The sequence below is a fragment of the Vombatus ursinus genome, unplaced genomic scaffold (assembly GCF_900497805.2).
Source record: "Vombatus ursinus unplaced genomic scaffold, bare-nosed wombat genome assembly UNPS02014820.1, whole genome shotgun sequence".
Lineage (NCBI taxonomy): Eukaryota > Metazoa > Chordata > Mammalia > Diprotodontia > Vombatidae > Vombatus > Vombatus ursinus.
The window spans coordinates 6,171,915-6,191,407 of NW_020954598.1; the positions used below are offsets into that span (position 1 = coordinate 6,171,915).

The 19,493-nt window shown below is 35.0% G+C and overlaps 1 pseudogene; it reads right to left on the reverse strand.

Annotated features, from left to right (window-relative positions):
• Nucleotides 1–7,147: 7,147 nt before the first annotated feature.
• LOC114024033 lies at nt 7,148–7,557 on the reverse strand (annotated as a pseudogene).
• Nucleotides 7,558–19,493: the final 11,936 nt, after the last annotated feature.

The window sequence follows — 19,493 nt, forward strand, 5'->3', positions numbered from 1 at the left end:
AAAACTAATTGCCATGTTCATTAATGTACTTTAAAATACCTAATATCATTTTAATGCTTCATGTTATTTTTCTCCTTGATTACATATGTACATTTTCTTTTAATCCAAATCATTAGTAAAGGATTATTATGATATTTTCTGTTTAGCTCCATGGGGCACAGTGTCGACCTGAAGAGAACTCTCAACTGAAGAAAGCCATGTCTTTGTCTGCTTTAGCACTTTTCCTCAGAACTTGACCTTTGAAAAAAGATCATCGATTTGTTATTATTCTCTTCTGTGAGTGAAAGCTTTGACCTCCTTGACCTATGTGTCAGAGAATCAGGCTCGTTATTTTTTATTTTGAGGGGAAGTGTGTCAAACTTGGCCAATTATTGCACATTTCATTGATAAAGTCCGTGTCTATAGTTCATCTCTATATGATGGTTAACAAAGATCCAAATGCAATTAATTTGGGGCAGCTTAATGACCTAATTAAATGAACTGTATGTTGATTTAATTGACTCTCCAGAAATTGGTTACTAGGATAGTAAGAGCAAAAAAAAAAAAGTCTAGGCTAAAAAGTATTCATTAGATTGTCTAATTTGTAATTCAACTCAATTTGACCAATATTTATTAAATGCATGCTTTGCACCAAGCCTCATGCCAGGTATTAACTAAGCACACATTATCAAAATTGATATCATCTCATTCCTTATGGAACTTTTACTCTGTTGTTGGATTCAACACATTTGCAGATAAGTAAACAAAAGAAACTTGGTACTGAGAGAACACTAAAAACTGGTGAGGTGAATTAAGGTAGACTTTGAATAGGTGGTACCTGAGCCTATCCTTGAGAGATGCTGGTGTTTTTAAGAGTTTGCATAGGGAAAGACACAAAGATAGAAGATAAAATATCAGTTTCCAGAAATAGCCATTTTGTCCAGAATACAGATTATGTTGAGGAGCAAAATATGAAATGTCTAGAAAGCTATCTTGAAGAATGATTATGGAGACAATTAATCAATAGATTAAAGAGATTGCTAGAGGTAATTGGAAGCCACTCAAGTTTTCTGAGGAGAGAAGGCACATGGGTAGGCCTGTGTTTTAGAAGAATTATAAGGTATTTTTTTTCTTTTATAAATATTATTTTATTTTTTCCAATTACATGTAAAATTACAACATTCATTTTTATAAGATTTTGAATTCCAAATTTTTCTCCCTCCCTCTCTCCCCTCTCACCTCCCCAAGACAGAAAGCAATGTGATATAACTTATACATGTGCAATCATGGTGAAAGTATTTCTACACTAGTCATATGATGAAAGAAGAATCAGAACAAAAAGGTAAAACCACAAGTAGGAAAAAAAGAAAAAAAGTGATAATAGTATGCTTCAATCTGCATTCAGACCCCACAGCTCTTTCTCTGGATGTACATAGAATTTTCCATCATGAGTCTTTTGGAACTGACTTAGATCATTGTGTTGCTGAGAAGAACTTGGTCACTTACATTTGATCATTGCACAATGTTGCTGTTACTGTGTACAGTGTTCCCCTGGTTCTGCTCACTTCACTAAGCATTATCTCATGTAAGTCTTTCCAGGTTTTTCTGAAGTCTGCCTTCTCATCATTTCTTAAAGCAAAATATTATTCCATTATATTCATATACCACAACTTGATCAGCCATTCCTCGATTGATGGGCATAGCTTCAATTTCTAATTCTTTGCCACCACAAAATACGTTTCTTTGCATTTTTATTAGTTCCCCTGATATTCTTTACCTTTTGTTCTTTCAGATGAATTTCATCATTACTTCTTTTAGCTCTATAAAATAATTTTTGGCAGTTTGATTGGTATGGTACCAAATAAGTAAACTAACTTAGGTAGATGTCATCTTTATTATATTAAGTTGGCCAACCCACAAGCAATTGATAATTTTCCAAATGTTTAGATCTAATTTTATTTGTGTGAAAATTGTTTTCTAAGTGTGTTCACATGTAGTTTCTGGTTTTGTTTTGGCAGATAGACTCCCAAACATTTTATATTGTCGACAATTATTTTAAATAAAATTTCTCTTTCTATCTCTTGCTGTTGGACTTTGCTGGTGATGTACAAAAATACTGCATTTTTACATGGGTTTATTTTCTATCCTGCAATTGTGCTAAAGTTGTTAAGTATTTCAAGTAGTTTTTTAATTGATTCTCTCGGATTCTCTACATATACATCATCTAATTTGCAAAGAGTGATAGTTTTGTTTCCTCATTGGCTATTTTAATTCCCTCAATTTATTTTTCTTCTCTTATTGCTAAAACTAATATTTCTAATAAAATATTTAATAATAGAGGTGATATTGGGCATCATTGCTTTACCCCGATGTTATTGGGAATGCATATAGTTTAAACCCATTACAGATAATGCTTGTTGACGGTTTTAGATAGATACCACTTATCATTTTGAGAAAACTCCATTGATTCCTATTGCCTTTAGTGTTTTTTTTTTAAACAGGGATGGGTGCTGTATTTTGCCAAAAAAGCTTTTTCTGCATCTGTTGAGATAATAATATGATTTATGTTCTTTTTTGTTATTGATATGGTCAATTATGCCAATAGTTTCCCTAATATTGAATTAACTCTGTGTTCCTTGTATAAATCCCACCTGGTTATGGTGTACTATTCTCATGATAAATCACTGTAATCTCTTTTCTAATATTTTATTTAAATTTTTTGCATCAATATTCATTAGGGAAATTGATCTCTAATTTTCTTTCTCTGTTTTGGTTCTTCTTGTTTTAGGTATCAGCAAGATATTTGTATCATAAAAATAATTTGGTAGGGCTCCTTTTGCCTATTTTTCCAAATAGTTTACATACTATTAGAATTAATTGTTCTTTAAATGTTCTTTTTTTGGGGTTTTTTTTTTTTTGGTTTTTGTTTTTTTTTAAGAATTCACTTGTAAATCCATCTTGCTCCGGAGATTTTTTCTTAGGGAGTTCATTGATGGCTTGTTCAATTTCTTTCTCTAAAATGGGGTACTTTATTTTATTTCCTCTTCTGTTAATCTGGGCAATCAACATTTTTTGTAAATATTTGTACATATTTGTAAATATGTAAATATTCATCTGTTTTGCTTAGGTTGTTAGATTTATTGGCATACATTTAGTCAAAATAGCTCTTAATTATTGCTTTATTGGTGGTGACTTTCCTCTTCATGGGTGGTGAATTCACCCTTTTCATTTTTGATAGTGGTAATGTGGTTTTCTTTCCTTTTTTTTAATCAGATTAACTAAAAGTTTATCTATTTTTTTCATAAAACCAGTTCTTAGTTTTATTTATTAGTTCACTAGTTTTCTTACTTTCAATTTTATTAATCTCTTCTATGATTTTCAGAATTTCTAAGTTGGTGTTAAATTGCAGATTTTTAATATGTTGTTTTTTCTAGCTTTTTTTAGTTGCATGCCCAATTCATTGATTTGCAATCTCTCTATTTTATTCATGTAAGCATTTAGTGATATAAAACTTCCCTTAAGTACTGCTTTGGCTGCATCCCATAAATTTTGGTATGTAGTATCATTATTGTCATACTCTTTGGTTAAATATGGTTGTTACAATGATTTGATATTTAATCCACTAATTTTTTAGGGTTATATGACTGAGTTTCCAATTAATTTTAATCTATATTTCCATGATTCTTTATTACATGTAAATTTATTCATCGTTATCTGAAAAGGATGCATTTAATATTTCTGCCTTTCTACATTGGATTGTTAGGTTTTTATGACCTAAAACATGGCCAATGTTTGTGTAGGTTCCATGTACCAATGAGAAAACATTATATTCCTTTCTATCCCCATTTAGTTTTCTCCAGAGGTCTATCATTTCTATTATTTCTAAAATTCTATTCACTTCCTTAACATCTTTGTAATTTATTTTTGTGATTAGACTTATCTAGTTCTGAGAGGAGGAGATTGACATCCCCTACTAGTATAGTTTTACTGTCTATTTCTTCCTGTAACTTCCACTTAACATCTCTTCTAAGAATTTGGATGCTATAGCACTTGGTGAATATATGTTTAGTATTGACATTACTTCATTGCCTATGGTACCTTTTAGCAAAATGTAGTTTCTTTCCTTATCTCTTTTAATTAGGGCTATTTTTGCTTTTGCTTTGTCTGAGATCAGGAGTGCTACCCTTGTTTTTTTTTTTTTTTTTTACTTCAGTTGAAGCAAACTATTTTCTGCTCCAGCCTTTTACTTTTACTCTGTGTCTCTCTGCTTCAGATATGTTTCTTGTAAACAACATATTATAGGATTCCTTTTTTTTTTTTAATCCACTCTGCTATCTACTTCCATTTTAAGGGAGAGTTTATCCCATTCACATTCAGTTATGATTACTAACTCTGCATTTCCCTCCATCTTATTTTCCCCTGTTTGATACATTTCTCTCTCTTTCCTTTCACCCTGTCCCTTCTTACTAGTGTTTTGCTTCTGACCACTGTCTCCCTCAATCTGTCTTCTCTTCCATTAGCACCCCCCATTTTTTCCTCTTTCCCCTGCTATTTCCCTATAGGATAACATAAATTTCTATACACAACTGAGTCTCTTGAGTCTTATATTTGAAGATCAAGTTTTCTGTTCAACTGTGCTTGATTGTCCCATTGCCTCTAATCCTCCACAAGATTTAATTAATGATTGATAATATAGATGATATATTCAAATTTGTAAGAATAAGAGCAATTTGACAATAGATAAATGGTAAAAACATATGAACAGGCAGTTTTCAAAGGAAGAAATCCAAGCTATCAAAATCATAAAAAAATCCTGTCACTAATATTTAGAGAACTAAAAATTAGATCAACTTTGAATTTATTGAAAAATCAACTGTCAGAGTGGAAAATGATAAATGAGGAAATTGACAAATGTTGGAGGAGCTGTGGTTAAAAAAAAAAAGCTACCTACACTAGTGCATTATCAATGAAGCCATAATTTGGTCCACCAGTTTGCAAAGCAATCTGGAACCCTGGCCAGAAAGTTACCAAACTGTCTATATCCTTTGACACTGCTATATATCTATCAGTCTATACACAAAATAAATAAATGAAAAAAGAAATATTCTATATGGTCAAAATATTTATAACAGCTCTTTTGTGGTCATCAGAAATTGAAAACTAAAGGTTGTCCCACTAGGAATGGCTGAAAAATTGTGGTATGTGAATGTAATGGAATATTATTGTGCCTTAAACAAAGATGAAATGTATAATTTCAGCTCAAACTGAGGTTTTTTTTATGAACTGCTTCAAACCAAAGTGTTTGCAAACATAGAGAGTACAATATAATAACATCTATTTACATAATGATCTAACACAACTTGAAGATTCTTAGTCCCGTGTTAGTACTTGTTTTAGAAAAGTCTATCTGGTTCTTCTCCTTTCTTCCTACCTTCCCAACAATATTCAGAGGGCCACTTTCAGAGAGTCATTGATGTAATTTGGGATGGATCCTCTAGGAAGGGTTTTTTGAAACACACACACACAAGTATCATTATAATAAGAAAGTATGATGAGTAGAATGAGTACAATTTACAGAATTATAGAAACAATATAGAGAAAAAATAACTGAAAGATTTTAGAACTCTAATCAGCTTAATGACAAGCCACGAGTCCAAAATAATGAAGATGAAACATGCCATTTATGTGATAGAGAGGTGATGAAGTTAAAATTCAGGAAATGAAATATATTTTATTTTGGAAATGGCTAGTCTATGAATTTGTTTTGCCAGATTATGTAGATATACAGAGAAAGATTTGTTGTTGTTATTTTATTTGCTTAATGTTAGTGTAGTGACAGGTACAGAAATATTTTTAAAAGCTGCTACCTATTTTTTAAATAAAAGTATATTTAAAAAGAAGAATAAATGTTATTACAGGTGTATTTGGATATGTTTGTGATTATAGAGTATAATTAGCTAATCTATGTTATTTCTATGGGTTAAGGGATAGGCAGGAACCTTATCAATTTCCTGAATCATATCTTAATATTTCTTGTCTGGGTATAACTAAACTGAAGAAGAGGGGTTATTTAATCATAGGAGCTATTGTTCAAATAATGATATCTTTAAAAATGTTAAACACGATATTTTGGAAGGAATATCTAAATTTAGGAGTCAATTCTTACAAGTTGACTCATGTTGGCGATATAAAATATCACATGTGTATTTGTAAACATAATTATAAACATATTTTTCTCTAAGACTATATCATAAATAGAACTTGTTTATAGAGTTCACTGCTATAAAATGAAACAAATATATTTTTTCTAACTTGAAAGTGTATTAAAATACATTTTTTCATTAATAAAGTATTATATATTTTCCTGAGAGGAATATATTTGCTACTTCTTAGTAATTTACTTTTGGTTATAAATGGCTTAGTCAGAAACAATATTTTCCTCATTTTTAGGGTATATGCAAACATAGATTCCATAAACAATGTTTTGATTACATTGATCCTTATTATGGATTCCAGAATATTATAGAACAATATCTATTTATATACTGTTCTTATACAACTTGAAGATACCACCATTGACAAAGAATTTCCTACAATAAAATCTGATCATTTGTAAATACTGTAGCAATAATACAGTACTGTTAGCAGAATATTAGAACTTCATCTATTAGAAAAGTCTTTCTGGTTTCCCTCCTTTCTTCTGCCCTCTCCAACAATATTGAGAGAGGAACTTCCAGACAGCCATTGTTGTAATTTGGGATGGATCCTCTAGGAAAGGTTTTTTGAAAAAAAAAACAACACAAATATTATCAGAATTAGAAGGTATGGCATATTATAAAGGAGGCACTGGGGTTGATGAAATGATATACCCACCAAATATCCCCCCAAAATTACTAAGATAGAACATGATTTTCATTCAAATAAGGTGTTACATTGAATATGAAAATTAAAAAAAAATTTTCTGATTTGAAAGTGATGCATTAATGCTAAAGCTGAGTCAGTAGATATCACCCCAGAAGTGGAATTTTAGAAAGTGAGTCCTTGGAGTCCTAGGCTCTGGCAGTAGATAAAAAGGAATGATGCTTGGAGGGGAGGTAGGGGACCCTCTGCGTTTAGCGGGTGGACAGAAGAGAGTCCCATTCTGAGACAGACTCTGGAACTCTGTGGATTATCTTCCACTGCTCATGTCTCTGTCTTCATAAATGGTAATTTCAATAGCACAAAGTCCTATGTCAATTGGGTCTGTCAGGAGGCCCTGTGGAGAATAAATCTTCTCATTCTGTTCCTGAATATATTTGGCGATTTTCTTTAGAAACTTTTCATAATGTGTTTCCATGCACATAAAGATAGTATATGCTGTCATACAAGCTAAACAGCCTTGAAAGTAAGATTGGCCCCCAAACTTTTCTGCTTCTGCATAAAGGTTATTTGGAGTATGAACTGTTTCTTCAAACTGCTGCTGCTCAATCCGGTTCTCCAACTCGCGGGGAACTTGGTCTGGAACCGGCACTGGGTGCCACTGCTGTAGTCCCGCTGGATGAAGACCTTGCGGGACACAGGTGCCTGCTGCGGCCTCATGGTGGGCGGAGCCGGATCGGCGGCCCTGCTGCGGACAAGACAACACTGTTCTCCTCGAGTCCCCATGTACCAGCAGTGCCTGGAGAAGCTGGGCCGGGGACCCTGCCCGTTACAGCGGCCTGGAGTCCCCTCCCATTCTGGCCAGGACGACCATCCCCTCGGCCGCCCCTCATTCTCCCCCCAGGCTGCCCCTGACTACCCCAGGCCCGGCTCAACCTAACCTCGCTACCCCCCTCCCCTGACTTCCCAACATGTGTTTGTAGTTTTTTTGCTTGTTTGTTTTGTCAGATAGTGAGTTTTTGTCCCAGAAGTTGGAGTCTTTGGCTTTATCAAACAATATATGATTATAGTCATTTAGTACTTACTGTGTCTTATGTACCTACCCCATTCCGCTGATCCACCACTCTACGTCTTAACCACTACCAAATCGTTTTGATGATTGCCACTTTATAATACAGTTTTAGATTTGTTATGGGTAGGCCACCTTCCTTTGCATTTTTTTTCGTTAATTCCTTTGATATCCTTGACCTTTTGTTCTTCCAGATTAATTTTGTTATTATTTTTCTAGCTCTATAAAATATTTTTTGGTACTTTGATTTGTATGGCACTGAATAAGTAAGTTAATATAGATAGAATTATCATTTTTATTGTATTAGCTCAGCCTACCCCTGAGCAATTGATGTATTTCTAATTGTTTAGATCTGACTTTAGTTGTGTGAAAAGTATTTTGTAACTTTGTCCATATAGTTTGTAGGTTTGTTTTGACAGGTAGACTCTCAAATATTTTTTATTGTCTACAGTTACTTTAAATGGAATTTCTCTATCACTTGCTACTGGGCTTTATTGGTAATATATAGAAATGCTGATGATTTTTCTGAGTTTATTTTATATCCTGCAACTTTGCTAAAGTTAATAATTGATTCAAGTAGTTGGTTTTTGTTTGCTTGTTTGCTTGTTTTTATTCTCTAGGGTTCCCTGGTCTTTTTATCAGAAAAGTATGAAAGTCCCCTATTTCACTGAGTATCCATCTTCTCCTCTAGGAGATTGTGCTCAATTTGCTGTGTAGTTGATTATTGGTTGTAATACAAGTTCCTTTACCTTCTGAAATATCATATTCTAAGCCCTCCAATCATTTAATGTAGAAGCTGCTGATTGTGACTTCTTGATATTTGAATTTTTTTCTTTCTTGCTTCTTTCAGTGTTTTCTCCTATACCTGATAGTTCTGGAATTTGGCTACAATATTCCTTGGAGATTTCATTTTAGGATCTCTTTTAGGAGCTATTCTTTTTTACCCTCTGGTTCTAGGATATTGGGGCAGTTTTCCTTTATAACTTCTTTAAAGGTGTTGTCCAGGCTCTTTTTTGATCATGGCTTTCAAGTAGTCCAATGATTCTTAAATTATCTCTCCTGGTTCTATTTTGCAGGTCAATTGTTTTTCCAATGAGGCATTTTATATTTTCTTCTATTTTTTCATTCTTTTGATTTTGTTGGATTGATTCTTGATGTCTCATAGAGTCATTAGTTTCCACTCGCCCAATTCCAATTTTTAAGGAATTATTTTCTTCAGTGAGCTTTTGTGTCTCCTTTTCCATTTGGACAATTCTACTTTTAAAGAAGCTGTTTTCTTCAGTGGATTTTTTTTTCCAATTTGGCCAATCCTATCTTTTAAGGAATTGTTTTCTTCAGTCATTTTCTTTCTTTTCCAAACTACTGACTCTCTCTTACATATATCACATTTCTTTTCTCAATTTTTTTCTATCTCTCTTATTTGATTTTTAAAATTATTTTTGAACTCTTCCAAGAGGACTTTTTGTGCTTGAGACAAATTCATTTCCCTTTGAGGCTTCAGGTGTAAGCATTTTGCTATTTTTGTTTTCTTCTGAGTTTGTGTTTTGATCTTCCCTGTCACCATAGTAGCTTTTTATGGTCAGGGATCTTTTCTGTTTTTTTTTTTCTTTTTTGCTCATTTTCTAGTCTATTTCATGACTTTTCAAGTTGAACTCTGCTCCTGGGGTACAGGGGCTATAGTCCCAATCTTCTTGTGCTGGAGGCCAAGGGACTGGTCACTGACTTTCTACATTGGGACCTCAGTTGCTGGCAGCTTGCTCACTGCACTAGCGTAACCCATTCTAGTCTTGCTAGTTGTGCCCTGGGTTCTGGGGCTGACTGTTTACTGGCTGCTCTGTGGCTGAAGGCCTCACACTTGGCCTCCTATTCCACTGGCCTACTGAATCAGGACCATGGGGCCTCATTTGCTGATCTGTGCTCTGGCTAAGAGCCTCATGCTAGATTGGCCAGACATTATCTGCACTGGGCTGCACTCTACTTTTACCCAAGTGAGACAGACCCTTCCTGAAATCTTTCTTAGTTAGCTTGAGCTGGAAAATTGTTTCTTTCTGTCTTTTTTTTGGGGGGGGAGAGAGGGATTCTGTCAGTACAGAATGTTTTACAGGCTTGATTTAACATTGTTCCCAAGGGAAAATGGGGAGAGCTCAGGCAACTTCCTTCCTTCTGTCTGCCATCTTGTCTCCACCGAACATTATGTTTCTTGATAGAGAAGATGAAAATAAAATAAAAAATCAGTATTTATGTATTTTTCTTGTCACAGAATCACTGAATTTTAGACTTGATAGGGAACTTAGTGACCATCTGATCCAATTCATACCAGAAAAGAGTCCTGACTATGACTTGTACTTTAATTGGTCATTTAGTCACTGCTTGAAGACTTCCAGGGAAGGGAGGCACATAACCTCCAGGAAACTGGTGTCACTTTTGGAAAATTCTAATTTTAAGCAGTTTGTTTTCTAAGTATTAACCTGAAATATTTAAATTTCCACCCATTACTCCTGTTTCATCTGACCAGAGCCTGACAGAACAAGTCTAATCCTTTTGTCACACAGCAGGACTTCAAATACTTGAACTCAGGTTTCATCCACTTCCCAAACCCATCCTCATCACCAGTCTTCCTTCACACCCACAGTTCCTTCACATGATTATAATTTGGACATGTGAAGCTTGATCCTGCTCTTTTCAGTTATCCTTGGAAACACAACTGAATTCCTTTTGAATCTAAGGATTGGCAAAGGAAATGGTTATATTATAGAGTTTCTATGGGGTTGTACTTCTGTGCCTTCCCCAGGATAGCATACTTTGGGAATGCAGCATGGGAAACAATAAATATTTAATGAGGTTTCCAACCCACTCCTCCACTTTAGGTATTTTGGATACTGTGGCTATGATTAGTACCATCTCATCAGCAGTTGCCAATCTACTGGTATTAGACAGAGTTAGAGATGATAAAATCTTTTTGAGATCATTGAATCATGCATCTCTAATACGCAATTGCTTGATATCCCTGTCCTATCACTTTTGCAGGGCAGGGATTTGAGAGCTCAGAAAGTAACCTAAACATACCTGCCATTATTTGTGATGCAGTCCTGGGGGTATATTCCCCCCCACCCCAGAGCTATGTGAAAAGCCACATCCCTGAGGAAATAATAGACCAAATCACACCACACCAATACAGTGGTCTATCAAAATAAAACTAAGTCAATTCAGAGTAACTTCCACCTTTTGTGAAAGAAGTATATTAAAGTTAAATGTAAAACATTAGTGCATCCACATACATGGAGACACAGTCAAGGGAAAGGAAAGGAGCAAAAGTCAGACGACTGGAAAGCCTATCATCAAGCTTTCTTTCCTGATTTGAGAAAGAACATGATAACGTGCAAAGATTCTGCTCTGGAAATCTGGTCTAATTACATGTCTAACTCACTTGGCATATTGTTTTAAACCAAGGCATCATAACCTTAGGCCAATTATTTAAAAATGTATTTTAAATATATTTCAATCAAGTTGATTTCCTTTGTAACCCCATGTATTTTTATTCATTTAAAATGTTATACTGAAAAGGGATTCATAGACTTCACCAGACTGCCAAAGGAATACACAAAAAGTTTAAGGACCTCTGGTTAAGAGAAATACAGTAGGCTGATTGAGTCAAATATCTCTAGAATCATGATAGTCAGAGATATTTGTCCCCTCAATTTTGTGAATTGTCCCCTTTTTATCTATTAATTTGGCTTTCTGTTGCTTATCTAAGCATATTCATTCATTTATGTGTCTCAGGCTCATTTCTCCTTATTTTCTCCAAGAAGGCAGAGAACCTGAGTCAGGGTCCAGTTTGTGTGTTTTGATCAGTAGACAAAAGGAATGATTGGCTTCCTTTGGTATGATTAAGATAGGGATTGAATACTGATGAGGACTGGTTCCAGACTAGGTTGATTGACCACTTACCTAAGAATACAAATCTCTGGTCTTCTCTATCAGTGCCTTATCAGTGTAGCAAAGAAGTTGAGCCCCTGGATATGTGTTATTTCCAAATATTTGAATGCTTGGCATTAATCACCCCTCCTCAGAGTTATCTCAGGGTTACATACTCCAGGTGACCATCTGCAGGCAGTCACATTTGCCAACCAAGAGCCAATTCTGTTTATTTTATTTTTTTTATAAATTATTTTTCATTTTTAACATGTGTTTTTAAAGCTTTGGGTTCCAAATTTTCTCCCTTCCCCCCTCCCCACCCATCCTCATTGAAAAGGCAAGCATCTCGGTACAGGTTATAGATGTGTAGTCATGCAAAACACTTCCATAGCAGTCCTGTTGTGAAAAACTAAGTATATTTCCCTTCATTCTATCCTACCCTCCATTTATTCTACTCTCTCTTTTGACCCGATCCTTCCTCTGAAGTGTTTGCTTCTGATTATCCCCTCCCCTAATCTGCCCTCCCCTCTATCAACCCCCTGCTCTCTTGTCCCCTCCCCTTTTTATTTTCCTGTAGGGTAAAATAGATTCCCATACCCCATTGTGTGTGTTATTCCCTCCTTAAGCCAAATCCTATGAGAATGAGATTCACTAATTCCCTCTCACCTTCCCGCATTTCCCCTCCACTGTAAAAGCCTTTTCTTGTCTGTTTCATGTGAGATATTTTACCTCATTCTACTTCTCCCTTTCTCCTTCTCCCAGTATAATCCTCTCTCACCCCTTAATTTTATTTTCCAGATATCACTCCTTCATCTTCAACTCACCCTGTGCCCTCTATCTATCTATCTAACTATACATACATATAATTTTCCCTCCCACTAACCAACTCTGTTTAAAAAGCCATTTTCACCTATTGAGTGGCTCCTGTTTCAGTAAATTCATTCAACAAATCCATGTCACAAGTATTTATTGAGTACTCAAAATATATTCCCAACTAGAAGGACTGACCTCTGGAAATATTTCCGATCCTTTTTGTTCTTGGCAGATTATCAGTTTTACCATTGCTGACTCATTTATTCTTATCCATTCATACATTCCTGAAAAGTGGCAGAACTGATCCTAAATCATCCTAGGTATAGCCTTCAAGAAAACTTGATTAAGCATGGTCTATAAACATGGTAGCACAATTAAAGTACCAATACTACTGGATCTTTGTCCAAAATGCTGTCACAAGGATGAAATCTATGCTGCTTGGCTTTAACTAGCTACAAATAAAGGGCCCCTAAGGCCCATAGGCACCAAGACCTTAGATCTTTTCTCTATAATTTATAATTTCCACCCACCTCAAAATGAAAAAAAATAATGATGTCACAATGGAAAACTTTATTTCCAAATAAGCTTAAAATGGATAACAGCTTTTCTCTATGATTTTATTTATAAGATATTTTATAATTTTAGTTTAAAATTTTAGATTCACAAGATACCAATTCCATTGCACAAGAGAAAGGGAAATGAAATTCCTGTCTGCATCTTTTCACAACTTTCCTTCTAGCCCTGGCTTTTATGATTGTTATGAAGTTTTAGGTGACACTGCAGACTCCATGGTCCTTCAATGATTAGATTTTCTTTGTATAGATGAGTTCAGGGAGGATGAAGTAAGTTCTGAGGAAAGCAGCTTCAATTTGAACAGGAGAGGATTTTGTATAAGCTTTTAGTATGCTAAATATACAAGGAGCTCACAAGTCTGATATGCCCCTTGGATAATCTGGCATTGGGACTGTCCAAAAATAAGATGGATTGCTAACATGCCAGGTGGCAAAGATAAGATCCAAAAGAATCTTGACAAGTGAGAACACTGGTCTGAATCTATTATAAAGGAATTCAATAGGGATAAAGGTGAATTCTTACACTCGTATACAAAAGAAAAATCGAGTTCAAAATTGTAATATAAAATGAAAAAGTTGTTCTGCAAAAGAACCAAGTATCTGGGTAGACTGTAAATTTAATATAATTCTGCTATGGTAGTCAGGAAAAAAAAAACTAATGCAATCTTCGGCTGCATTAAGAAAGAGATAGCTTACAGGAATAAAGAACTCATAGTCTCACTCTTGTCATCAGTTACCTGGAGTATTGCATTAAATTTGGGTCAGAAGTGTGCTGGAGGCATCTCCTACTGGCTTGAAGGAGTCAATATTAAACTTTCACTGTAAGGATTTATGTCTCAAGACCTGCAAATGTTAAAAATCATGGCCTGATTTATTGTTTTGTTCATTGTCTGGACTTAAGAAAAGAATGGAAAATGTCAAAATGTAGATTAAAAATGTGTATCCCGTGTATATTCCCTCCTCCCACCCTCGAGTCAATTGTTAAACATTTACTAACACGCCCCTTATTCTGGACATCATGACTCAAAAAAGACATTGATAAAGTAGATATTGTCCAAAAACAGACAACCAAGATGGTGAAGGGCTTTGAGCTGCCATTAAAATAGAGTCATTTGAAGGAATTGCATAAGATTAGAAAATAGTAGAGAGGACTCATTTAGGACTGGCAGCTGTTTTCAAGTATTTGAAGCATTGTTGCCATGTGGAAGAAAGATCAGACCTGTTCTCTTTAGTTCCAGAGAGCAAGAACAGAACAATGAGTAAAAAAGTTGCACAGAGTAAACTGAGGCTTGGTGTCAGGTTAATCTTCCTAATAATTTGAGCTTTTTAAAGGTGGATTGGACTGTCTCAGGAGGTAGTGGTTTCCCTCTTTTTAGATGTCTTCAAACAGAGGCAGGATTCCATTTGTTAGGTACATTGTGGTAGAGAATACTTCCATGTATTGATTCAATAGCAGCTGATATATCTATTAACTCTCAGATTCCGTGATTCCATAATTATGGCTGGGCCTGTTGTGCCACTAAGTAGCACTTTACAGAATAAACTAATCCCAATTCTGAAAATTCCACCAGACCTTCATGCTTGTTACAAAGTCATACAAATCTCAATTGCATATGTCATAAAAATAAATAACTGGGTTCCTGGAGGAAAAGAAAATATTTCTGACTTGCATATTATTTAACAGCATTAACCTCATGCACTTGACTTTTATATGATGCCACCAACTCTCAGTTGTGGAATTATTCCTTTGCAATTCATGTGTGGTTCTCTATATTAAATGAGTGAAAAATGGATACTACCTCAATAAATTTTTCGAGGGCATCCATGAAGAATAGCATTTGGAAAACTATCCAAAATTACTTGGATTTAACACAACTTGTTATTTCAATTTAGAGTCCTAATCAACTGCAAATGAATTGTGATCAATTTTAACTATCAATCATTTTCAATTGATCAGCCTTGTAAATCTTTGGTGAAATAAAATGTCCTGCCCAGTGCCAATCATGGTGAAATTCTGTATTTGATAGTCAGTTATTTTATTAAAGTGAACTGGGTTATAACATTTATAATGCAGCAAATGACATCATCTCATGATATTTCCATCCAGTGGGACTCTCTTTGCTCTTTGTTATAACTACATGGTGAAGTACTGGTAGGATTTGAATGCATCATGCGTTAGTGAAGACGTCATTACAGTTCTGTTCCACAATTGCCCTCTTCCCTGAATGCTTTTTCCCTGGAAGTGGAGATACAACATGCTCAGAAACATTCTCTCAGAACCAAACTTCATTAGCTTACATCTAAATTTGGTTCTCATATCAGACATGCTAAACTGTCTATCTCAACCCAGGTTTCTAGTTCCTCCCAGTTATTAACAAACAAATATGGAGTAGTTGGAGATCTGTGCGGGGGATTCTACTCTTCAATGATCACTAGACAAGAAATGCTTCCCTGTACCAATTGCAGATGGACAGATCTGAAGGAAGGCAAACAAAAAAGCACAGGATCCCAATATGTAGTTAGTGAGGAATTACTGAGGTCATATGGTTCTGATTGAGTTTTTCACCTTTCAATCCAATAATCAACAAGCATTGTTGAAGCACCTATCCTAAATGGGCAAGGATATAATGGTGACATAATGATAGAGATCAGATCACTAGCATCTGAAAAAATATTTCTCTCTCTCTCTCTCTCTCTCTCTCTCTCTCTCTCTCTCTCTCCCTCTCGATATGCACACACACACACACACACACACACACACAAACAAATGAATTGCTCCTAATGAGAGTGAAAACTGGGCAGAATCCATGACTTTCCATTCCAAATGTATAGTCTCCAGTAAATCACATTGTCTAGAAATTTCTAAAGGATTTATTTATTTTTACCCCCAACTAAGCTTCAGGGGAGTGGTTTTCTTTAAAGTCAACAATGTGGTTCCTAGGGGTCAATTGAATGAATTGTAATTTTCTGCTGTCTTTTTATCTTTAATGAATTATCTTACCTAAAGAGGGTTGTGAACTTGGGATTTGTGATGTTAAAATTATTTTGCAGAATGTAATTCAGTTAATTGCTGATCATATTCACCTCAGGTTGTATGGAATGTTGTAACTATGACATAATACGATTTTCCCCCCAAACTGCACCAGTACTCAGGACAGACTCAAAGTTTTTCCCATAACACTAGCATGTTGTTTTGATGTGTCCAATTGAATGGAATTTTTCATCTCCCCATTCTAGAGGTTGGAATCCTCTATGATTGATCAATCAGACAGATCTTATATTGGGCTTTTCTCCATCTGTTACTTGAGAAGGCTCAGAGAGAGGTCAAGTATGTGTCAGTTTCAGGTGGTTTGTGGTTGGAGGGCTATCAGTGGTTTGGTGAATTCTTTGATCTTATTTTGTGACTCATTATAAGCCAAATGTGTTTTTCTTTCTACCTTCATCCCTTTTTCCTCCTTCCCTTCCTCTCTCTGTTGCCCTCCTCTAACTCTCCCCCCTGTTTCTCTTTTCTCTTTCTCTCTCCCTCTCTCTCCTTCCTTTCCTCCTTTTCTCTTCTTACTTCTTACACATATGTACACAAATAAACACATGCACAAACATATGTATACAGATGCATATATATATATCACATCATAGGTATGTATATGTGTGTATATGTGCATATATATACATATATGCATGTGTATGCATAGGTTAGATTTTCAAGAGGTAATGTAATTCTAAAAACAGATTAAAATTCAATTACTAAGGACTTAAAATATTAACAGATAATTAGAAACAACAAAAAAGCACCACAAGCAAAATTTTAAAGCCAGCAAAAATTACTAAAAGTTTGCTGTAAGTATGAATCAGTGAAATGCTAATATCATCAGAGAAAGAAAAGAGAGAAAGAATAAAGATATTAAAACATAATGATAAAACTTTGAGGAATGTTAAAATAATAGGATCATAAATTACAAAAAAGCAATCATATCACTAGTAGGTTTTTTACTTTTTTTAAGAACAAAGAAATACAAATAAGATAATATCTTAATGTAATTAAATATTCCATGGATGTCAAGAATGTAGGTTAAGAGATTCTGTGCACCATAGTGCAGCTAGCCAGTGTCCTATACTGCTCTTAAAGTTGAGATTGAATCAACTCTAATTCGTAATCAGTATGATGGGTGTTCACAGCTTTCAAGTTTTTTTTTTCAAATTCAAATTTATTCAATCTACATTTATTGATCACCTATTCATGTGACAATATGTTTTCAAATGAAGTTTGCAGATGTGTAAGAGTAGTAGTAATTAACTATAGTCAACCTGATCACACCCTTTGGCCAGGTGATTTCACTGCTAGGACTGTATCCTAAGGATTTTCATGCCTTAATCATTAACTTCTTTGGACCTTTGTTCTTTCCCTAAATAAGGAGGAGGTTGGACTTGATTATCTACAGGGATTTTCTAGTTCTAAATTCGTGATCATGTTATGTTAATAAAAGGAAAAAAAGAACATTAACAAATTAATGGATCTGTGATCTAATCAATGTAGGCATTTCCTTCAAAAGTATACATCAGAATTCATCCCACCATTTTATCCTGTGCAAGTCTTATCTATATCCCTTAGCAGGAGGGCAAGTTTCGGGCCTTCCTCTAGAATGCTTAACAACAAATGAATAATGGTAAAATACTTGGCCTTCTCATCTCAGGTTCCTTGTTGTTGCTATGTGGATGGCCCATCTTCTCTTCCAGGTTCACATCTCTGAGAATAATTTTCATACTGCTTTTTATAAGCAGTTCACAATTGTTAATATTTTGAAGTCTACTTATACCAAATAGATCTTTTCATTGCTCTTCAGGTGATCTACATCTTCAAGGATTGTATTATTCAATAATTTGTGGTCATATGGATACTATCATCAGAATAATATTGATAATAAAAGGTACAGATTTATTTCATAGTCAATTCCTTAACCAGTAATTATTATTATTATTATTGTTAAGCACTTACTCTATGTCATATCGATTGATACAAGATAAATAGATGATTGATAGATGGACAGGCATGCATGCATATGTATATATGTGAGCAGATGTATAAAAGTATTTATATCTGAATAAATAGGTGAGTGTGTGTATGTTTGAGAGAGAGAGAGAGAGAGAGGGAGAGAGAGGACCCAGAAAGCTCTTTATAGAAGGTGAAATGTGAGCTGAGGTTTAAATCATACAGGTAAACTAAGAAGTTGAGGTGAGGGAGTAGAGCATTCTAGACATGGGGAACAACTACTACAAAGGTGGAGAGATGGGATCTGGAGGTTGTGTTTGAGGACCAGTAAGTAGGCCAGTGTAGCTATATAGACTAGTGTGTAGAAAGGAGTGCAGTATGAAACACTGGGCATGTAAGCAGGGGCCAAGTTATGAAGATTTCAAATGTCAAAGATTCTATTTCATTCTAGAGGTAATAGTGAAGCACAGGAGTTTTATAAACAAAAAGGTAATGTGGTCAGACTTTTTAAAATAATCTTGGCAGCTGAATGAAGGATGACTTGAAATGGGAGAGACTTAAGGCAATACCAGTTAAAAGGCTATTGCAGTAGTACAGGTAAAAAGCAATGAAAGCCCAAATTGGATGGAAGCAAACTGAAGAAAAGGAAATATATACAAGAGATTATGTGAAAGTAGGAATGATAAAATTGGATAACAAATTGGATTTGTGGGGTGAGTGAGAATGAGAAGTAGAGAACACCAAGGTTTCAGGCCTGGGTGACTAGGAGATGTGGTGCTCATGACCATAAAAGGAAAGTTTAGAAGAAGGGAGGATTTGGAGACAAAAGATGAGTTCTACTTTAGATACATTGAGTTTAAAGTGCCTACCAAATATTCTATTGGATGATAATGATCAACAGTGTCAAGTGCTACAGAGTTCAAGGTTGAGAATTAATGAAAGCCATTGAATATGTAACTTTGGAGATAGACATTTTAGTTGAACAATGAGATTGAAAACCAGATTTCAGAGGACTTAGAAGAGAGTGAGAGAAGAAATGGAGGAACAGTGTATGTAGATTGCTTTCTCAAATTAAGCCATGAAGAGAAGGAGAGATATAGAATGATATCCAGTGGGGATTGTAAGATAAAATGAGGGCAATGTACAGAGATATCAGTGTGTATGGAGTTTCAAGGATGTTCATTCACCTTTGGTGTCCACCTGGCACTCAACTCTCATCTGTGACTCCAAGAAGCATGCACACTCTCATAAAACTATCTCAGCAGACAGGTATAACCAGGTTGATGGCAATCAACAGGCC